This window comes from Pongo pygmaeus, chromosome 6, assembly GCF_028885625.2.
Source record: "Pongo pygmaeus isolate AG05252 chromosome 6, NHGRI_mPonPyg2-v2.0_pri, whole genome shotgun sequence".
In the NCBI taxonomy this organism is placed as follows: domain Eukaryota; kingdom Metazoa; phylum Chordata; class Mammalia; order Primates; family Hominidae; genus Pongo; species Pongo pygmaeus.
Window position 1 is genome coordinate 56,333,601 of NC_072379.2, and position 21,463 is coordinate 56,355,063.

Consider the following 21,463-nt stretch of genomic DNA (forward strand, 5'->3'; position numbering starts at 1 on the left):
AGCCAGGCATGGTGGTACACACCTGTAATCTCAGCTACTCGGGAGGCTGAGACAGGAGAATTTCTTGAACCCAGGAGACAGGTTGCAGTGAGCTGAGATGGTGCCACTGCACTCCAGCCTGGGCGACAGAATGAGACTCCGTCTCAAAAATAAAAGAAAAAAAAAGTTTGAAAACCACTAGATTCATTCGACAATCTGTATAATCTATTACAGCTTAAAATTCTATGAATTTCACTTTGGTAATGAGCATAGAACTCTCCCTTCTCCCACCCTGCTCAACATAGCCTTCAACAAATCCAAGAGCTCCTCTTTGTCGTTGAGCCTGAGGTCCCATCTGGTATCTCCAGGCAATCTGACTTGGCCTCAGGCCTTCCTCTGGGCTCCCCTGGCCTTTGGGATAGTGTTTGACATACTACTTATCATACTATATTGTAATCATCCATCTCCCCAGCAAATTGTGCCAGGGTGCACTTGAATGAGTGAAGGAAGGAGGCAAGCAACAGTGTATTTGCTTAAGGGAGTGGTTCACAACCTGGCTTCACATCAGAATCCCCTGGGAAGCTTTTAAAAAGCCCAATACCCAAACTGTACCTGGACAATTAAAGCTGAAGCACTGTCAGTGGTGTCCAGGCATCAGATTCTTTTTTTTGGCAGGGGGCAGTGGGAAGGAGTCTCACTCTGTACCCCAGGCTGGGGTGCAGTGGTACAATCTCAACTCGCTGCAACCTCTGCCTCCCAGGTTCAAGTGATTCTCCTGCCTCAGCCTCCTGAGTAGCTGGGGCTTCAGGTGTATGCCACCACGCCCAGCTAATTTTTGTATTTTTAGTAGAGACAAGGTTTTGCCATGTTGCCCAGACTGGTCTCAAACTGCTGGTCTCAAGTGATTCCCTGGCCTTGGCCTCCCAAAGTGCTGGGATTACAAGCATGAGCTACCGTGCCCAGCCAGCATCAGATTCTTTAAAGCTCCCCAAGGGGAGTCTAATATGCAGATGAGATTGAAAGTAACTGATGTAGACCAGGTCCTGGGGATCTTGTGAAAATGCAGATACTGCCTCCCTAGGCCTGGAGTAGGGGCACAAGATTCTTTCTAATGTGCTTCCAGGTGATGTTGATGCTGATAGTCTGCTGACCACATCTTGAGAAAGGAGTGAAGAGCCATCTGATGGATTTTCTGGCAACATAAAAAGAGCTGAGATAGCAAAGTCAGACAGACCTGGAGGAGAGCAAGGGTAGTGACCAGGCATACGATTACTAGAGTAAATTGCCTGGCACCCTTTCTTCCTAGTGATGTGACCTTGGGCTAGTTATTTAAAGTTGCCTCCATCTGATGCTGGAGATATAACATAATATAATACATAGGGTGGGTGTGAGAACTGAGCAGAACACCACAGACACCCTGGTACACATGTGTGAGTTATTAGCATTATTATTACGTATCCCAGTTCCACCACTTACTAGCTTTGTGCTGTTGGTAAGTGTATTAGTCCATTCTCACACTGCTGTAAAGAACTACCTGAGACTGAGTAATTTATAAAAAGGACGGTTAATTGACTCACAGCTCTGCAAGCTGTACAGGAGGCATGGCTGGGAAGACCTCAGGAAACCTACAATCATGGCAGGGCAAAGTGGAAGCCAGCATGTCTTACGTGGTAGGAGCAGGAGGAAGAGAGAGCAAAGGGGGAAGTGCTACACGCTTTCAAACAACCAGATCTTGTGAGAACTCACTCGCTATTGTGAGAAAAGCAAGGAGGAAATCCACCCCCATGATCCAATCACCTCCCACCAGGTCTCTCCCCCAACATTGGGGATCACAATTCAACATGAGATTTGGGTGGGAACACAGAGCCAAACTATATCAGCAAGTTGCTTAACCTCTCTGAGCTCCAGTTTCCTCCACTGTAAAATGGGGAATCATAATATCCATCAATCTCCTTATAAGATTGGAAAGATAAAGAAACTATACGTAAAATTCTTAGCATAATATTCGATCCATGTGCATGCTCAATAAGTGGTTATTCCTCAAATTAGTTTCATTTGTATTGGGATAAATCATTGTTCCCTCCCATAGGTACATTTTCTATTTAACCATCTGCCAGTTCTCAGAATCTTCTCCTGCCCCCACACCACACAGGCTGCAGATTGTAGGAATAGATGACAGAGGATGGGAGGCTCATCTCACTCTCTATTTCAATACGTTCTACTTCAACAGCAGGGCTTGTTTTTATTACCTTATTGAGTTCACATGGGTAGCTTTTGGCAGCAGCAGTTATTCTCCTTATTACTCTACAGATGAAGAAATAGATTTGGCTCTGACATGTCGGATTTTCTCAAGCAAGTCCCATATGGAAAATAAAAGCTTTTAATTCTAATCAGAGACAGCCAGGAAAAAAAAAAACAAAAAAACAAAAAAAACAAAAAACAAAAAAAAAAACCTCCTGGCTTCCTGCTTCTTGAAAGCCTCTCCTTCAAAATGTTTTGAGGACCTGCAATGTGCCAGGTGTTGTACCAGATTCAAAGTAGAATACGTGACAGAGAGTTGAACAAATTGCTACAGGCTCACTGGGGAGCAGGGGGCGGAGAGGAGGCTCTTGACAGATGGGAATGGGGCAGACAGGATATGCTGTTTCACATAAGAGGTGATACCTTGGCTGGGCAGTGAAGGTTAAGGAGGATTTGAGAAGTGGCAAATGGGGGAAAGGTGTTCAGGAAGAGAGAACAGCACGAACAATGACAGTGAGCTGGGAAACAGCCTGGCGTGTTTGGGGAATGGCAATTAAACAGGATGGAAGAAGATGGCAATAGAAAGTTAGCTTGGGGACAGATTGTATGCCAGGTGAAAGAGTTTGGATTTTAACCTGTCGCTCTGTGATAGGATGATCACATAATTCATCATCCAAATGGGCCACTTTTGAGAGTTAATGGGCATGCTACCCAGATAGAATAACCAAACACTCAGCGGAAAACAGCACTGTTCCAGGCCAACAGAGGCATACAGTCACCCTAGCTTTGGGAAACCTCTAAGGACTAACACTCATCAAATTTGTTTATTGTAGAGGGAATTCTGGCAGCAATGTGGATTGGAAAAAAGAGGAAGTTCCTGCAGTCAAGGAGACAGCTAGGAAGGCAGTGGGAATGAAGAGGAGAGAGATAGAGGACTGGTTTTGTAAGAAATAAGACAGACCAAACTTGGAGACAGAGAGAGAGAAAGAATAGCTAATGATGACTCTGCACTTCCAGCCTGGGTGCCATGGGGCTGGGAAGACAAGAAGAGAAACAGGTTTTAGGGAAACAGTTTGTATAATTTGAGGCATGTTGAGCTGGAGATATTTGCTAAATATCTATGTCAGCATCCAGTAGGCAATTAGAACGGGAGGCGTAGAGCTCACAGGTGTGGATTGAACATGTAGATTAGGTCGTTAGGATACTAGGTGGAAGTTGCTCAAAATACTGAAGGAGAGATGGTAAAGAGGGAGACAATATGAAACCTAGGATGGACTTAGAGGAAATGGCAAGGAGCTGGTGGAGGAAGAGGAGCCAGGGAAGGAAGAGGTGGAGTCAGAGTTGTAGGAGGAAAAATAGAGGAAAGGTATCCCAGAGGGTGAAAGAAGGGGAAAGTTTTTGGGATGAAGGTCATTCATTCAACGATGTCAAAAGTAGCAAACAGGTAGGGAATGATAAAGATTGGCATCATTCTTGAGCACAGCATCCATCAGTGTTGATCTTTTTTGAGTGGTGGAGATGGAAGACAGGCCACTGCATGTTGCAGACTGCATGGGAATGAGTACTAGATGGCAATTACAGGCCACTCTTTCCAGAGGTTAATAGTGACAGGCAGGAGAGGGAGTTACAGCAACTTGATAGGGAGGCAAGGTTTCCCTGCTTGATTTTCCTCATGCTGTTTACTGCTAGGTCTTGTGTGAACATGTGGTTGGAAAATTAGAGAAAAGGCAGCTGAATCCACCCCGGGTCCCCTGGGTTCTGCTTTCATAGTCTTGAGAGCTGAACTTGAAGTGCTTTTCACAATCATGAGAGTTGAATCCAAGTGATGGTGGCTTTAAGAAATTACATTGAGAGTGAGTTTTCCAGCCCCAAATCTTGATGTCTTGGTTTGTATTCAGACATAACTTGGCGACGGCCCAGTTAGGACATTTCAGTCTATAGAGCTTTTTACACATTACTGTTGTAGGCTGCTATAGCTTAGAATTTGATGATCACAGCTATTATACATTGTGAAAAGATTGATTAAAAGAATTTTACATAATGAATACTCATGATTCTGTGTGTAAGACCAAAGATGACTAAATCAGTACCCTCGGAGCCTGCAGAAAATATGGCTTTCCAAAAATAAAGGCAGTGTGTGGCTCTCCAGGATTCTCTAGTCCTTCACTAACCTTGGCCTAAAGATATGCAGGTCACCAATCTGATCCTCATGGTGGGTCATCTCCAGCAACAGGGACTTGTGGTCCCTAACATGATGTAAACTCAGAGATAAAACAGGTAATATAAACTCAGAGAAAGGACACTCCCTTAAAGAATGAAGAGAGGCTGGCTGTGGTGGCTCACACCTGTAACCCCAGCATTTTGGAAGGCCGAGATGGGAGGATCACTTGAGCCCAGGACTTCAGGACCAGTCTGGCAATGTAGTGAGACCCTGTCTCTACAAAGTGTAAAAAAAAAAAAAAAAATAGTCAGACATGGTGGTACACACCTGTAATCCTAGCTACTCAGGAGGCTGAGGTGGGAGGATCACTTGAGCTGTGGAGATCAAGGCTGCAGTGAGCCGAGATCACGCCACTGCACTCCAGCTTGGGCAACAGAATGAGGCCCTGTCTCAAAAGAAAAAAAAAAGATGAACAAGAATGAAGACAGAGGGTGAACCACAAGAAGATGCATGTATCAAAGGCTGCAGTTCTTACCTTCACCTCCTGATGCATGGAGAGATGAGTGAAAATAGTTTGTTGGCACTAAGAAATTTTTCTACTGGTAGGCCATATTAATTAAATTGACAATAATCCTCCCTACTGGTAGACCACATTAGTCAAATTGACAACAATTCTCCCTTCTTGGTATAAGATATCTATTTACATATCATAATTCTCTTTTAAAATTTATTGGTCCTCTTCAGTCTTCAGAATATCTCTGCCACTGTTTTCCATACTGGCTATGCTGTGACAACTTTCATTTCCCAGCACTGACACTGCCATCATCCATCAATCTCAAGTCACTCCTACAGTCAGGGAGGACTTAGGCACCTGGTTCAGTCTCCTTCTCCCCTCAAATAGTATCCTGGTCCTGGAGGATTTCACCCTCCATGTGGACACCCTCCCATCAGTCTGGCCTGAACATCCATTGCCTGCCCCCTCCTGCAGCAGTGACCTTCGCTTGCACTCCATTCCAGGTGTCCATTCCCCTGGCCTTACCCTGGGCCCTGTCATCACTTGAAACGACTCCACCTCTGACAGTAACTCCAGCACTGCTTTTTCACATAACTCACTCTCTTTCCCCATTAACACTTCATTAGGATATTGTTGGCAAAAATGTAAGTATCTCCAAAACTTCTCTCCTCCAGGAGAGCAGTGAGAAAATCAGCAAAAATAGTGAGAATCGACTTTGTCAGAACCCTGTAAATTAACCCAAGGCTTGCAGCAATCCAGGGAGTGTTTATTCCAGAAAAATGGTTGAATCTCAGTAAGAGCAGCAAGCTTAACTTGCCCTGTTCCCATCACCCACCTCCTCCAGCTCTGTGGTAGCCTTGAAAATCAACAGCCCACAATCACAGTGAAAGCCAACAGCCTGGCAGCCACTAGAGGAGGCACAGTAGTATTAGAGTTCCTTCAAAACCTCATTCCCACAGATCTGTCAGGATTTGCCCTCTCTGGGAGTTCCCAGGAAGACTTTAATTGCAAGCCAGTCTTTATTTGACTTGATCTGAAGATCACCCGGTGCAAAAACCCTTTTACTTGAGGACATTTATTGAAAACATTTGGAGGCAACCATTTAATTTCAGGGGTGCCTGAAGTAGTGGATACTGGTTGGCAAACAATAGGCTAACCAAAAAGCTTTCAAGGAAAAGCCAGGGAATGAGATGTCTGTAGGAACTTGACATATTCCTAAAAGCTAGAAGGCCATATGCCTGCAGAGGGCTGTGCATGAGCCCAGGGTTGTGTGGATGCTTAGGAAAGACCTGAGAAGGCCCTAAGTTCTCACCTCTGTGCAACATATCCTTGAAGCTGTGTGCAGGCAGGCAGTGAAGGCTCAAACAGAATTGTCAAGGCCCTGGCTGGGTGTTGAAGGCTAGCCCCAATTTACTCACAGAGCTCCTTTGCAAAAACTGGGAAGCTCGTTAGTCCCTGATATTTAAGGAAATCTGTATCCAGTCATTACCTGACCACTAAACTAACTGTACAGAGACTTCAGCAGCCAAACATGACAAAGAATACAGACTTTACAGACTATTTCAGAAAAGTCACTAAACAAACAATAACTAACAGCAACAATGACAAGCCCTGAGGAAGGTTGAGAATCTAATTTCCACAGTTGCCACATTATAGCATTTTAAATGTGCAATTTTCAACAAAAAATTACAAGGCATTGAAAGAAACAAGAGTATGGCCAATACACAGGAAAAAAGCAATTAATAGAAACTGTCTCTGTGGAAGCCCAGAACTTAAGATGTTCCCTCACACATACCCACAATAGGGTTTGACCAAACAGCTAGTCACCCCATGGCTCAGTCAAGATGACACAGTTGACCATCACACCTTTTACAAAAAATATGAGGCCGGGCATGGTGGCTCATGCCTGTAATCCCAACACTTTGGGAGGCTGAGGCGGGTGGATCACGAGGTCAGGAGATCGAGACCATTCTGGCCAACATAGTGAAACCCCGTCTCTACTAAAATATAAAAAATTAGCCAGGCATGGTGGTGTGTGCCTGTAGTCCCAGCTACTCAGAAGCCTGAGGCAGGGGAATCACTTGAACCTGGGAGGCAGAGATTGCAGTGAGCCGAGATCTCGCCACTAAACTCCAGCCTGGCAACAGAGTGAGACTCCGTCTCAGGAAGAAAAAAAAAATGAAACTTACATGGCTATAATAAAAAAAATCAAAAAATAATAGATGCTGACATGGATGTGCTAACAAGGGAACACTTTAACATTGTTGGTAGGAACATAAACTAGTACAACCACTATGGAAAACAGTGTGGAGTTTCCTTTAAAAACTAAAAATAGATCTACCATTTGATCCAGCAATCCCACTACTGGCTATCTACCCAGAGGAAAAGAAGTAATTATACAAAAAAGATACTTGCACACACATGTTTATAGCAGCACAATTCACAATTGCAAAAATATGGAACCAGCCCAAATGCCCATCAATTAATGAGTGAATAAAGAAAATGTGATACACACACACACACACACACACACACACACATACACACACCATGGAATACTACTCAGCCATAAAAAGGAATGAAATAATGGCATTTGCAGCAACCTGGATCCTGGATGGAATTGGAGACCATTATTTTTTATTTATTTATTTATTTTTTAGGCAGAATCTTGCTCTGTCACCAGGCTGGAGTGCAGTGGTGCAATCTCAGCTCACTGCAACCTCTGCCTCCTGGATTCCAGCGATTCCCCTGCCTCAGCCACGCAAGTAGCTGGGATTACAGGCACGTGCCACCACACCTGGCTAATTTTTTGCATTTTAGTAGAGATGGGGTTTCACCATGCTGGCCAAGATTGTCTCGATCTCCTAACCTCGTGATCTGCCCACCTCAGCCTCACAAAGTGCTGGGATTACAGGTGTGAGCCACCGTGCCTGGAGAACATTATTCTGAGTGAAGTAACTCGAGAATGGAAAACCAAACATTGTATGTTCTCACTCATAAGTGGGAGCCAAGCTATGATGATGCACAGGCACAAGAATGATACAATGGACTTTGGGGACTCGGAGGAAAAGGGGGTTGAGGGATAAAAAATGCGATTCACACCCATTAGGATAACTATTTTTTTAAAAAAAGGATTGATGATGATAGGTAGAAATTAGGACCCTGGTCCATTGCTGGTGGGAATGTAAAATGGTGCAGCTGCTATGGAAAACAGTATGGTGTTTCCTCAAAAAGTTAAACATAGATAAACCATAGAATCTAGCAATTTCTCTTCTAGGTGTATGCCCAAAAGAATTGAAAGCAGGGATTCAAACAGATACTCCTACACCCATTTCATAGCAGCACTATTGTCAATAGCTAAAGAGTGGTAACAACCCAACCAACAAATGCATGGATTTTTAACATGTAGTATATACATAAAATTGAGTATCATTCAGCCTTTAAAAGGAATGAAAATTCTTTTACATACATAAAGGATGTATGTGATTTTAATATATATCACAGCATTGGTGAACATTGAAGACATTGTGCTTGGTGAAATAAACCAGACACTGAAGAGCAAATATTGCATGATGCCACTTACAGAATAGACAAATCCATAGAGATAGAAAGTAGAATCGAGGTTGTAAGGCGCTTGGTTGGGGAGGGAGGAATGGGGAGTTATTATTTCATGGGTACAGAGTTTCTGTTTGGGATGATGAAAATGGATAGTGGTGACTATTGCACAACATTGTGAACATACTTAATGTCACTGAATTGTAGACATAAAAATAGTTGAGGCTGGGTGAAGTGGCTCATGCCTGTAATCTCAACACTTTGGGAGGCCAGGGCGGGAGGAGTGCTTGGGTCCAGGAGGTTGAGACCAGCCTAGGCAACATAGTGAGACCCCATCTCTATTAAAAACAAACAACTAACTAAAAATAGTTAAAATGGTAGAGCGTATGTTATTTTACCACAATAAAAAGGGGAGAAAAGATCTGCGATCTGAAAATCATATATATAATATATATATGAAATTCATGCTTCTTATTAAAAGTTAAAATAGTTGGTAAGTAACATATTCACTGTTAACAGTTTAATCTGCTAGTCAATGTGTGCATGCTGAGTTTGTTGTTGCTACTATTTTGGGGTTTTGCAAATGAGATCAATAGCATGTCCTGATATCTCTCTGTTCCTGTACATATGTAGCTATAAGGTTTAGTACTAGAATACTTAGAGAAAGAAGATCCTATTTTTTTTTCTTTCTGTCTTTAGGAATATTACAGTGAATGAGTCTTCTTTGGTGGTCCAGCCACACCAGCCCTTAGAGTGGTATGTTAATTGGTGATAAACCCAGAATGATAGTCACGGTAGCAAAGGAGTTGTGGAAGTTAAAGCAGATGTCCCAACCTTCTCCTGAGGACACCTTTAGTGTAGTGTAAAGTGGTGATAGTTTGAGTTGGGAAAGAAAGACCCAGGAGTGGTAGGGGAGGGGAGACGTAAAGAGAGGGGAAGGGAAGGTGAGGCTGGCACTGAAGAGAAACTACTTCTGTTTCTCTCCTTCATTGAGAATTCTGTCTCCAGCCAGGAAGTCAGAGCAGAGATGGGAGGTGAGGCATGGAAGCAGTGTTTGTCTTGGATGATAAAGAGGTAAGGTTTGGGTTAACAATTTGCTCAAAGTTGATCCATTAGCTAACATTTGCTATCTCCGGGCAAGGGAACTAGATGGCTGGATGATGAAGTAAGACTTTATACCATGTGCCTTTTACTTTTGAATTTTGTACCATTTGACTTCACTAAGCCAAATGTTATGAGAGTTTCCCAAGCTAAGGGCTTAGAACTGTGTTTTTCATTGTCTGATATAGAGCATAACAGTAGATCTAAACTCAGGGACATTCCCAAGGATCCGAGACGTGGAGGGATCCCAACAGATTACTGGGTCCACACATTGCCTCCAGCCATGGCCCTAACTGTATAGACAAAAAAAAGCAACATATCATGGTAGTTCAACATGTCAGCTCTGGAACAGGCTGCCTGGATTCAAGCTCTGGCCTTGCTGGTCATTAGCCTTGTTACTTTGGGCAAGTTATTTAATCTTTCTGTGACTCAATTTCCTCAGTTATAAGTAAGGGATGATTATTATAGTAATAATATTAAGAGCCTAGTACATAAAAGTGTTGCTACTATTGTTGTTGTTGTTGTTATTGTTACTGTCAACGTACCTCAGTAATTGGGGAAAGGGCTCTAGCTTCCTAGTGCTGTATCTTTCCCACCATGCTGCTAATGATAGTAATAATAATAATAGCTAACATCTAATGAGCACTTACCATGTTCCAGACACAATCCCGAATTTCTTTGCATACATTCACATTGAATCTTTCTTTTCTTTTTTTTTTTTTCTGAGGCAGGGTCTGACTCTATCACCCAGGCTGGAGTGCAGTGACATGAACATGGCTCACTGCAGCATCGACCTCCTGAACTCAAGTGATCCTCCCACCTTAGCCTCCTGAGTAGCTGGGACCACAGGTGCACACTACCATGCCTGGCTTTTTTTTTTTTTTTTTTTTTTTTTTGTAGCAACAGTCTCACTTTATTGCCTAGGCTGGTCTTGACCTCCTGGGCTCAAGCGATCCTCCTGCCTCAGCCTCCCAAAGTGCTGGGATTACAGGCGAGAGACACCACTCCCAGCTCCTCATTGAATCTTCTTCTCCTCATTGAGTCCCGTGGAGTAGGAACTATTATTACTTTCATTTTAGAAATGACAAAGCTGAGACTTAGAGAGATTCAGTAATTTGCCCAGAGTCACAGTGCTGCTAAGTGGAGGAGTCAGGAATTGAAATCAGATACAGCACCTGAACTTCAACATTGTATTAACAACTCGACAGCAGAATTGTCAGTTCTCTTAACAAAAAGCAGTTCAAAACGGTCCTCCTCCCCAACCCACTGCAGTTTCCTCTGTATTTCCCCACGCAGTTCCACCATGATGTTTTCTAAAATTAGCAATAGGAATCGAGTCACTAACTGTTCTTTTCAAAACTGAAAACATCATTATTTTGCTAAATGCTAAAATTATTAAAGCTCTCTATTCTCTCAACTCAGTAGCACAAGCACACCAATCCCACTAAAACCCAAAGCACAAAACGTTCAGGTCAAACTTTTTTTTTTTCTTTTGAGACAGAGTCTCGCTCTGTCATCCAGGCTGGAGTGCAGTGGTGCGATCTTGGCTCACTGCAACCTCCACCTCCTGGGTTCACGTGATTCTCCTGCCTCAGCCTCCTGAGTAGTTGGGACTACAGGTGCCCGCCACCACGCCTGGCTGATTTTTTGTATTTTTAGTGGAGACGGGGTTTCACTGTGTTAGCCAAGATGGTCTCAATCTCCTGACCTCATGATCCGCCTGCCTCGGCCTCCCAAAGTGCTGGGATTACAGGCGTGAGCCACCACGCCCGGCCAAACTCTTTAGTGTTAAAAAGTTTGGTTATATTATCAAGGATTGGTGTTTTCTAATGAAAACACACCTTCCAGAAAGGAGGGTGTTACAGACTAAGTGTTTGTATCCCCCTCACATTTCTAGGTGGAAGGCCTCACCCCCAATGTGATGGTATTGGGAGGCGGGCCTCTGGGAGGTCATTAGGTTTAGATGAGGTCTTGAGGGAGGCCCCCATGACGGGATCACTGTTCTTGAGATGGCAGCTTGCTCTCTCCCCACCAAGTGAGAACACAGCAAAAAGGTGGCGTCTAGAGGCTGTGATGTTGGCCCTCACTAGGAACTGAATCAGCCAGCATCTTGATCTCAGACGTCTCAGCCTCCAGAACTACAAAGAAACACATTTCTGTTGTTTCATCCAGCCAGTCTATGGTATTTTGGTATAGCAGCCCAAGCAGACTAAAACAGAGGGGCTCCCTGAAGATAAAATTCTTTTTTTTTTTTTGAGATGGAGTTTTGCTCTGTTGCCCAGGCTGGAGTGCAATGGCATAATCTTGGCTCACTGCAAGCTCCGCCTCCCGTGTTCAAGCAATTCTCTCACCTCAGACTCCCAGGTAGCTGGGAGTACAGGCGTGCGCCACCATGCCTAGCTAATTATTGTATTTTTAGTAGAGATGGGGTTTCACCATGTTGGCCAGGCTGGTCTCGAACTCCTGACCTCAAGTGGTCCACCCGCCTCAGTCTCCCAAAGTGCTGGGATTATGGGTATGAGCCACCACGCCTGGCCAAAATTCTTTGATATTTAAGGAAAACTTAATTTTTTATAAAAATAGCAAAGAGCCAGGCAGTGTAGCACTAAGGGAGCGAGGCAAATGGCCTGCCTCTACCATTTCACATCATGCAGCAGTACACAGCTGGGGACACCAACTCCCTCAAGTGGTGCAGATATTTCCAGAGAGCTCAGTTATAACTAAAAGTGCTGGTGACAGCACAGTCACAGTTTATATCACTCTATCATGTCTTCTGTGTGAAACCCATAATGGGTGTCATAGATCCTGCCACAATCGTGATCCACTCCAGGGGATTTGAGGGTGACAGCTGTTTTCAAGGCATGGGAGAACCTGTGTATTGGACATCTGTTGCAAAGAGAAAAAGTGACTACACAGGGATGACCAACTTCTAGAGGCTTCCCTGCCCAGAGTTTCTAGAGACATATGCTGAGTGGTGTTTACTGCTCATTAGCTCAGATACCTCTGAGAGATTCTGCCTAAACTACTATAAATCTCTTATTTGAGCAGCGAGTCGATAGCCATGAATATGCATGAGGAGAAAAGAAATGCTGGCGTGTGTTTCTGAAAATAAAGATCAGCAAAAGGCCAAAAAGTTCAAAATGTATCCACATGTCCACCAGAGCATGGCTGACAAATATGCCAAACACACCTCTTCCTGGGCCCTTGGCAGACATCAGTAATCAATCATTGTAGATACCACTGCTGAGGCTGTCTGTGACTGCAGAAATTCTTCCAGATCAGGACTCCAGGGAGCCACTAACCCATCCTTCAGACTTGACTATCCTACAAAAGTTTTGCCAACCTTGGCCTAGTTTCACCAATTAGTTAGGGACACCATACTAAGTATTTTTAGCTGTATTCTCTCCTCTTCCTCCTGCCTCAAGTTCCTCAAGTTGGAACTTGCCTCAAGTTCCAACTATCTTTTCTCAGGGAACCCTTTATACACTTCACTCTTTGCGATCTTCCATGGTCCAAAATAACCTCAGAGATAAACTTGCCCAAGAGGCACTGTCACAGTTAGGGATGACATTAAGTACAGGCATACCTCAGAGACATTGTAGGTTTGATTCCAGACCACCACAACAAAGTGAATAATGTCATAAAGTGAGTCACACACTTTTTTTGGTTTTCCAGTGCATATAAAAATTATGTTAACCCTATACCGTAGTCTAAAGTGTGCAATAGCATTATGTCTAAAATAGATATGCTTTAGTTTAAAAGTACTTTATTGCTAAAAAATGCTACAATCTGAGCCCTCAGTGAGTCTTAATCTTTTTGCTGGTGGAAGGTCTTGCCTCACTTTTGATGGCTGTTGACTGATCAGAGTAGTGGTGCCGAAAGTTGGGTGACTGTGGCAATTTCTTAAAATAAGACAATAATGGACTTATTGATGAACTCTTTTACAAAATATTTCTCTGTAGCATGCAATGCTGTTTGATAGCATTTTACTTACCCACAGTAGAACTTCTTTCAAAATTGGGAGTCAGTCCTCTCCAACCCTGCCACTGCTTTATCAACTAAGTTGATGGAGCATTCTAAATTTTTTGTTGTGATTCCAACAATGTTCACAGCATGTTCACCAGGAGTAGATTCCATCTCAAGAAACCACTTTCTTTACTCATCCATAAGAAGCAACTCCTCATTCATTTAAGTTTTGTCATGAGACTGCAGCAATCCAGTCACATCTCCAGGCTCCACTTATAATTCTAGTTATCTTGCTATTTCCACCATATCTGCAGTGACTTCTTCCACTAAAGTCTTGAACTCCTCAAAGTTCACCCAACTTTCGGCACCACTACTCTGATCAGTCAACAGCCATCAAAAGTGAGGCAAGACCTTCCACCAGCAAAAAGATTAAGACTCACTGAGGGCTCAGATTGTAGCATTTTTTAGCAATAAAGTACTTTTAAACTAAAGCATATCTATTTTAGACATAATGCTATTGCACACTTTAGACTACGGTATAGGGTTAACATAATTTTTATATGCACTGGAAAACCAAAAAAAGTGTGTGACTCACTTTATGACATTATTCACTTTGTTGTGGTGGTCTGGAATCAAACCTACAATGTCTCTGAGGTATGCCTGTACTTAATGTCATCCCTAACTGTGACAGTGCCTCTTGGGCAAGTTTATCTCTGAGGTTATTTTGGACCATGGAAATAACCTCATGAGGGTTGAAATCAACTTCTTCCAAACTCCTCTTAATGTTGATATTTTGGCCTTCTCCCATGAATCAAAAATGTTCTTAATGGCATCTGGAATGGTGAATCCTTTCTAGAAGATTTTCAATTTACTTTATCCAAATCCATTGAAGGAATCACTACCTATGGTAGCTATAATCGTATAAAATGTATTTCTTATATAATAACATTTGAAAGTCAAAATTACTCCTTGATCCGTAGATTGCAGAATGGATGTTGTGTGAGCAGACAGGAAAATAACATTAATCTCCCTGTACATCTCCATCAGAGCTTTTGGGTGACTAGGTACATCATCAATGAGCAGTCATGTTTTGCAAGGAATCTTTTTTTGTTTTTTCTGAGCTGTAAGTCTCAACAGTGGGCAAAACTATTCACTAATCCATGCTGTAAGCGGATGTGCTGTCATCCAGGCTTTGTTGTTCCATTTCTAGAGCACAGGCAGAGTAGATTTAGCATAATTCTTAAGGGCCTTGGGATTTTTGTAATGGTAAATGAACATTGGCTTCAATTTAAAGTCATCAGCTGCATTAACCCCTAAAAAAAGAGTCCTCTGAAGGCTGACTTGAAGCCAGGCCTTGAGTTCTCTTCTCTAGCTATGGAAGTTCTAGATGGCATCTTCTTTCAATAGAAGGCTGTTTTATCTACACTAACAATCTGTTGTTTAGTGTAGCCACCTTCATCAACTATCTTGGGCTAGGTCTTCTGGATAACTTGCTGCAATTTCTACATCAGCATTTGCTACTTTACCTTGCACTTCTATGTCATGGAGGCATCTTCTTTCCTTAAACCTCATGAACCAACCTCTGCTAGCTTCCACCTTTTCTTCTGCAACTTTTTCACTTCTCTCTGTCTTCAAAGAATTGAAGAGAGATAGGGCCTTGCTCTGGACAAAGCATTGGCTTAGGGGAATATTGTGACTGGCTTGATTTTCTATCCAGATCAGTCAAACTTTCTCTATATCAACAATAAGACTCTTTTGCTTTCTTATCACTCATGTGTTCACTGGAATAGCACTTTTAATTTCCTTCAATAACTTTTTCTTTGCATTCACAACTTGGCCAACTGTTTTGTGCAAGAGGCCTTGCTTTCAGCCCATCTTGGCCTCCCACATGCCTCCCACTAAGCTTAATAATTTCTCCCTTTTGATTGATAGTGAGAGATGTGGCGGGGCATGGTGGCTTCAGCCTGTAATCCCAACATTTTGGGAGGCCAAGGTGGGTGGATCACTTGAGGTCAGGAGTTCGAGACCAGCCTAGCCAACATGGTGAAATCCTGTCTCTACTAAAAATACAAAAATTAGCTGGATGTCGTGGCACATGCCTGTAGTCCCAGCTACTTGGGAGGCTGAGGCAGGAGAATTGCTTGAACCTGGGAGGTGGAGGTTGCAGTGAGCTGAGATTGCACCACTGCACTACAGCCTGGGCCTCAGAACAAGACTCCATCTCAAAAAAAAAGAAAGAAAAAAGAAAATGAGATGTGTTCCTCTTCCTTTACTTGAATATTTAAAGGCCATTGTATGGTTATTAATGGTCCTAATTTCAATATTGTTGTGTCTCAGGAAATAGAGAGGGCCAAGGTAAGGGAGAGATGGGGGAACAGCCAGTTGGGGGAGCAGTTAGCACACATACATTTATTAAGTTCTCCATCTTATATGGCTCCCCAAAACAATAAAACAGTAATGTCAAAAATCACTAATCGGCCAGGCGTGGTGGCTTATGCCTGTTAATCCCAGCACTTTGGAGGCTGAGGTGGGTGGATCACCTGAGGTCGGGAGTTTGAGACCAGCCCAACCAACATGGAGAAACCCCGTCTCTACTAAAAATACAAAACTAACCGGGCATGGTGGCACATGCCTGTAATCTCAACTACTCGGGAAGCTGAGGCAGGAGAATTGCTTGAGCCCGGGAGGCAGAGGTTGTGGCGAGCCAAGATCACGCCATTGCACTCCAGCCTGGGCAACAAGAGCGAAACTCTGTCTCAAAAAAAAAGAAAAGAAAAAGAAAAAAATCACTGATCATAGTTCACCATAACAAATATAATAATGAAAAAGTTTGAAGTATTGTGAGAATTACCAAAATGTGACACAAAGACATGAAATGAACACATGCTGTTGGAAAAATGGCACCAATAGACTTGCCCAATGCCAGGTTGCCACAAACCTTCAATTTGTATTAAAAAAAAAAGGAGTAAGCAGTATCTAGGATGTGCAATAAAGCGAAATGCAATAAAACAAGGTATGCCTGTATATCGAACAACTGGTTCAGCCCAGCTGTTGATCAACGAGAATTGTTCTCTGCCTATAAACAGCCATGAAGACAGCCGTGCACACAGAGCATGTTACCTTGGAGAAGCATGGCAGCCAGCCCGAGAGTTGCATTTGCAGGCAGCATTCGGGAGATATGTTGACTTGTATACTCGATAAAAACAGAACTGTCTGTAAATGCTAAAGGACTTTTGAGTTAGTGCAACTACTTCGTCCAGATTCATGGACTCCACACTGACAGTGCCCAGCACATGCTTTGTCCTTAAGAAAGGCATGGGCCAGGGTGTCCTCTCCTGGCCCATGAGGACACATTTGTTCTTACCCCTCCCCGACTTCAACCCTCTGGACTCTACAACTAAGGCTTCTTCAGTTTGGTCCATTTTTTGTACTAAAACATACCCTCCAAAAAGTGATTATTTGGAGGCTCGTGCAATTTGTTCTTGGCATGTAGGGTCAACAAGGGCTATTCTTCATCCCTGTCGATTGGAAAGAAAAACAATAAAGGAAAAGTGTCCAGCCAGCCAGTGATGATTATATATGCCTCTTGAATGAAATGTGGGTATCTTAGAACTGTTCCCAATGTGTGTTCCTGGATCTTCTGCCTACATTCAATCCCCAGGTTTGATTCCAGGACACCCCCTTGAGACCTACAGAATGGGAACCTTTAGCTAAAAAGACCAGTACTCTACTTTTTAAAATAAAGTTCGCAAACTTGAGGCTTACGAGCATTTGGTCATTCTGCCCAAAGACTTGGCCTTTCCTTGAACAGATTTCTTAATGATGAAATCTTGAAAATTCAAAACATTAGCTTTCTTGGTCACCTTCATAGTGGAATTTAATCACAGACAAAACAGATATGAGATAAAGAAGTAAATACTGGCCCAAATATCACTGAATACAAGGCTGATTGCTGGTTACAGTCCTGGAGGACAAACAATTCGTTTGCTTCTGTGTCATTCAGTCCAGTCAACATTGATTATTCCTATTGATAGAAAATCAAGGGTAGATGATACCACAGAAGAGATAATCGAGGATGTTTCAGGCTGATCTCTGGAATGCACTCAAGGTCACCGTGTGACTCAGGGACTTGGTCTCACTTTGTCCCTGGCTTTGGCCCCTCTTCAGACTCTCACAAACTCAGCAGATAGAAAGGCGTCATGGATGAAAGAGTCCTGTTCATCCCCAATCTCTTTAGGGAATTAGGCTAGTGAGGTTAAAAACTATGGACTTTGGGCTCAGACAAACCGAGTTCAAATTCAGACTTTGATCGTTAACAACTGGGGACCTTGACCAAGTGGTTTGTCTTCTTTGAGCTTCAGATTGCCCTTATTTTAAATGGCTATAACACTTCCAACCTCATAGAATTCCTAAGAGGATTGAAAAAATGATGTACATGGAAGCACCAAACACAGTTCATAGCACGCAGTGTACCCTTAGTAAATGCTAGTGCAATTCTAGTAAAGAAGCTGAGTAAACTTCCAACACTTAGCATTATCTCTTCTAGCCAAAGTAAGTTAATCATTGACTGTCAAAACCAGGTCACAGAAGATCTAGGAAATAATAACAGGGTTGTCCTTCAGCTCAGTGTTTTAAAGCAGACTTTGAAATTTTATGACAAGTATGCATTATGGACATTAAAAAAAAAAACAATTTCACACCAAAAAATAGGAAGTACATTATCTCAGAAGAAAGAACAACTGACAATATTCACACTCACACACTCACACACAGACACACAGACACATGCACCACATTATCTTTATTTTTCTCATTGGCGACAGATCAGACTGGGTTAGACTTGGTCCTGTGGGGAGGCACGGTTCTAGTAGTAGCACTGAATCTGTCTTCTCCGGCTATAGAACACCAGGAGTCAGGGCATCTAGCAACCTTCCATGGGACCCAGCAAGAGAGGCAACACAAACTGCTGGCAAGCCTGCATCTCCATACTGCCCAGAGGCCAGACATCTCCATGGAACTGGCAGGGCAGCAGTCACAAATTCTAACCACCCTGTGCTAGATTTCTCTAGGCATATGGAGAGCCAGGTACTCTTTCCATTTCACATGTGAAAAAACTAAGACATAAAGAGGTTAAAGGATTTTTCTAATTAACATTGATTCAGTGGTGAAAATAGGACCAGAAAGCATATTTTAAAGCTGGGGCCATTGTTCAAAGATTTGAGGGCAATCTACCCAGCCACCTATCCACTCTGCAGGCAAGACAAACAGAACAAGTAGGGCAACTATAAATCTGCTGGCATCAATCGGCACAACAAAAATAGCACTACTAGTGCCTTTTTTATTCCCAAGAAAATGTATCCTCTATAGCCAATTATTTAAAGAAAAGTTCACGTGTGAGTGATTTTTTTTTTTAGATATAAACACGAAGGCCAGGTGCGGCGGCTTACACCCGTAATCCCAGCACTTTGGGAAGAGTGAAGTGGAGGAAGAGGTATGTTCAACTACAGAGGAGGAAACTGAGGCCCAGAGGGGAAAAGTGACTTGATTGACAAAAATTGGATTCTGGTCTTTGTTCTACCAAAGGTTCGTTGTGAGATGGGAACAAGTTTCAGCCTTACAGTCTCAATTTAATGTTTAAACCATTGTGCTTCACATTCTAAGGACTGCTGTCACCAACATCCTTGCTGAAATGCAGAGCGAAATGCTTTGAATTCATGTAAAGAAAGCTTTTGTAGTGAGTCAAAGCCTTATTGTTGACGAATAGTTATAGGCCAAGCTACATTTGGGAGTGATGATATTTTCTGCTGCTGGTGTCCGTCCTTCAGGAGTCAGGTGAGCACTGCAGGTAGAGATGAGAGACAAGTTTCACCTGCTCAAAAATGTCTCTTCCCCTATCGACATGTGCCAGGGCCTGCAATTCCTACCATCTGTCTCATCTTTGGGTTAAGACAGTGCTTTCATTCATTTGTTCATCCATGTATTTAACCAACGGTTATTAACCTGAGCCCCTGCTGTGTACCAGGCAGGTACCAGGTATACAGTGGCACAGTGCCTGCATGAAATCTGTCATCTACTGAGGGAGATGTTTGTACTTTCTGGTAAGATCTATGACGGAAAAGAGAATAGCAGAAGGCTCAATCGGGGGAAGAGACTTGGAAGCTGTTGCTGAAGGGCGGAAAGGAGTTAATAGAGTGCTGAGTGGAGGAGAAGCTTTCTGGGCAGTGGCAGCAGCATTGGCTAGAGGCCAAGGCTGAGGGCAGTGAAGAGCTTGGTGAATTCCAGGAACTGCCCTTGAGGCTGAAACAAAGAATGTGAGAAGGTAAGTTGTTGCAGGAAATAAATTGGAGATTTTACCAGGGTTGGTATCTGCAGAAAGTAAATTTTTACCATAAGAATATTGCCTTGAGTGTGATATATGCAGCCACTGGCTAACTTGGCAGGAATGATTGCCTCAAGTTGGCTGGTCTCAGCAGGCAAGTGACAAAGGGTAGATCTGAGGTGGGCAGAAGGAGAAGGGAGGGAACACTGGGAAGGAGCTCCACCCCACCCGGAGGGCCTAGGTCTGGGGTGAAGCCTGGTGCAGCAAGGAGTGGGAAGCCTGATGGGGTGTGAGCCCCACACTGACATGGCTGAGTCACTTCCTAGACGGGGACTTACTGAGGATGTCTAAGCAACCACACACTCCATGGGGCCTGGTTCTGAAATGGAAGTATAGCCATGGTGTCTTGAAGCTGACCAGGGAGATAGTCTAGTCCAAGTTGCTCATTTTACAGGTTATGACTCTATGACCTAATTCAAGTGAAGTGAAAGCCACAGCTGGTTGTGTTGAGCTGTGAAGGCTGTTCCCCGACTCTCATGCACCATGCCATCTCATCATTGATCGTGAGCATCTCCATGTAGTTGGAATCAGCTCTCAGGGGCAACTGGGTCATATATGGAGATAGTAGGTGCCCAAGAAACACTTGTCGAAATAACATATTTCTCCATATCTGTTTCCTTTAGTTTCTTTTAAAGTGTATACAGATTGAAGACTGAACCAGACCACTATAGTCCCACACTCATACAAACTTGTGATTCATCAACATTCTTCCCAGAAATTGCCATTTTAGTAGTGTAAGAACAATATTTTAGATTGAGAATATTTAAGAACATGAAGTACACAAAATGCGTCATTCTACCCATCAAAGAAATTGACTAGGATCTGAAATAGTTTCTAAAACATTAATAAACTATAGGCATTGAGATCTACAGTATGTTCATTTAAGGGGTGGGAGAAAAATTGGAGCTAGGTGAAGGGGCAAATAATGAATTATTTCACTTCTAGGAGAGATTATATTGAAGAAAAACCTAAAATCAGTATTTTTAACATCATAACAACAGAGATAATAGATAACAAGTGGATGATAGGAATTAGTAAAATTCTGGCTCTGAACATGTCTTTTTAGAAGTATAAAGAACACCAGAATGTATTAACATACAGTGTGTGCGTGCATGTGTGCGTGTGTGCTTGTGTGTGTGTGTGTGTCTGCATGCGCTCCTGACACATGAAAACAGTGCTATTTCCATGGCAACGGGGGAAAGTGTGTCTTGCTATGAAGCAATCTTCTTAGATTCAGACACACTTATAAAGATCATGCGCTGGAAGCTGTGAGGGATATATTTGATTCTAGTGTTCTTTGAGATGAGTCAGGCTGTTGTCCCTGCCTCCCCCAGCCATTCTCCTATGCTGGACCTCCAAACTGAGCTTCGAGTACATTCTTTCAATTGTTTCCCCCCATCCAGCCTAGTGACAACCTCCATCACTGTACCATCTACTGTATCCCTTGGGGTTTCTCAAACCTGGCAGTAGGCTATGACAAAGATCTCCCATTGTCATTGCTTCTGAAGCACTGACTCTGTGTGTGTGTGTGTGTGTGTGTGTGTGTGTGTGTGTGTGTGTTGTAGTA

The 21,463-nt window shown here is 43.0% G+C and overlaps 1 long non-coding RNA gene and 1 pseudogene across 1 annotated transcript in view; one reads left to right on the top strand and one right to left on the bottom strand.

Annotated features, from left to right (window-relative positions):
- The window catches only part of LOC129040301 (uncharacterized), a 39,112-nt gene that overhangs the window by 13,318 nt on the left and 4,331 nt on the right, over positions 1 to 21,463 (top strand). The window contains exons 2-3 of the long non-coding RNA XR_008503590.1: positions 9,150 to 9,210; positions 18,904 to 19,100. This is a non-coding gene — a long non-coding RNA (uncharacterized LOC129040301). The remainder of the gene's footprint in view (positions 1 to 9,149; positions 9,211 to 18,903; positions 19,101 to 21,463) is intronic.
- Positions 13,324 to 16,939, bottom strand: LOC134739907 (tigger transposable element-derived protein 1-like; annotated as a pseudogene).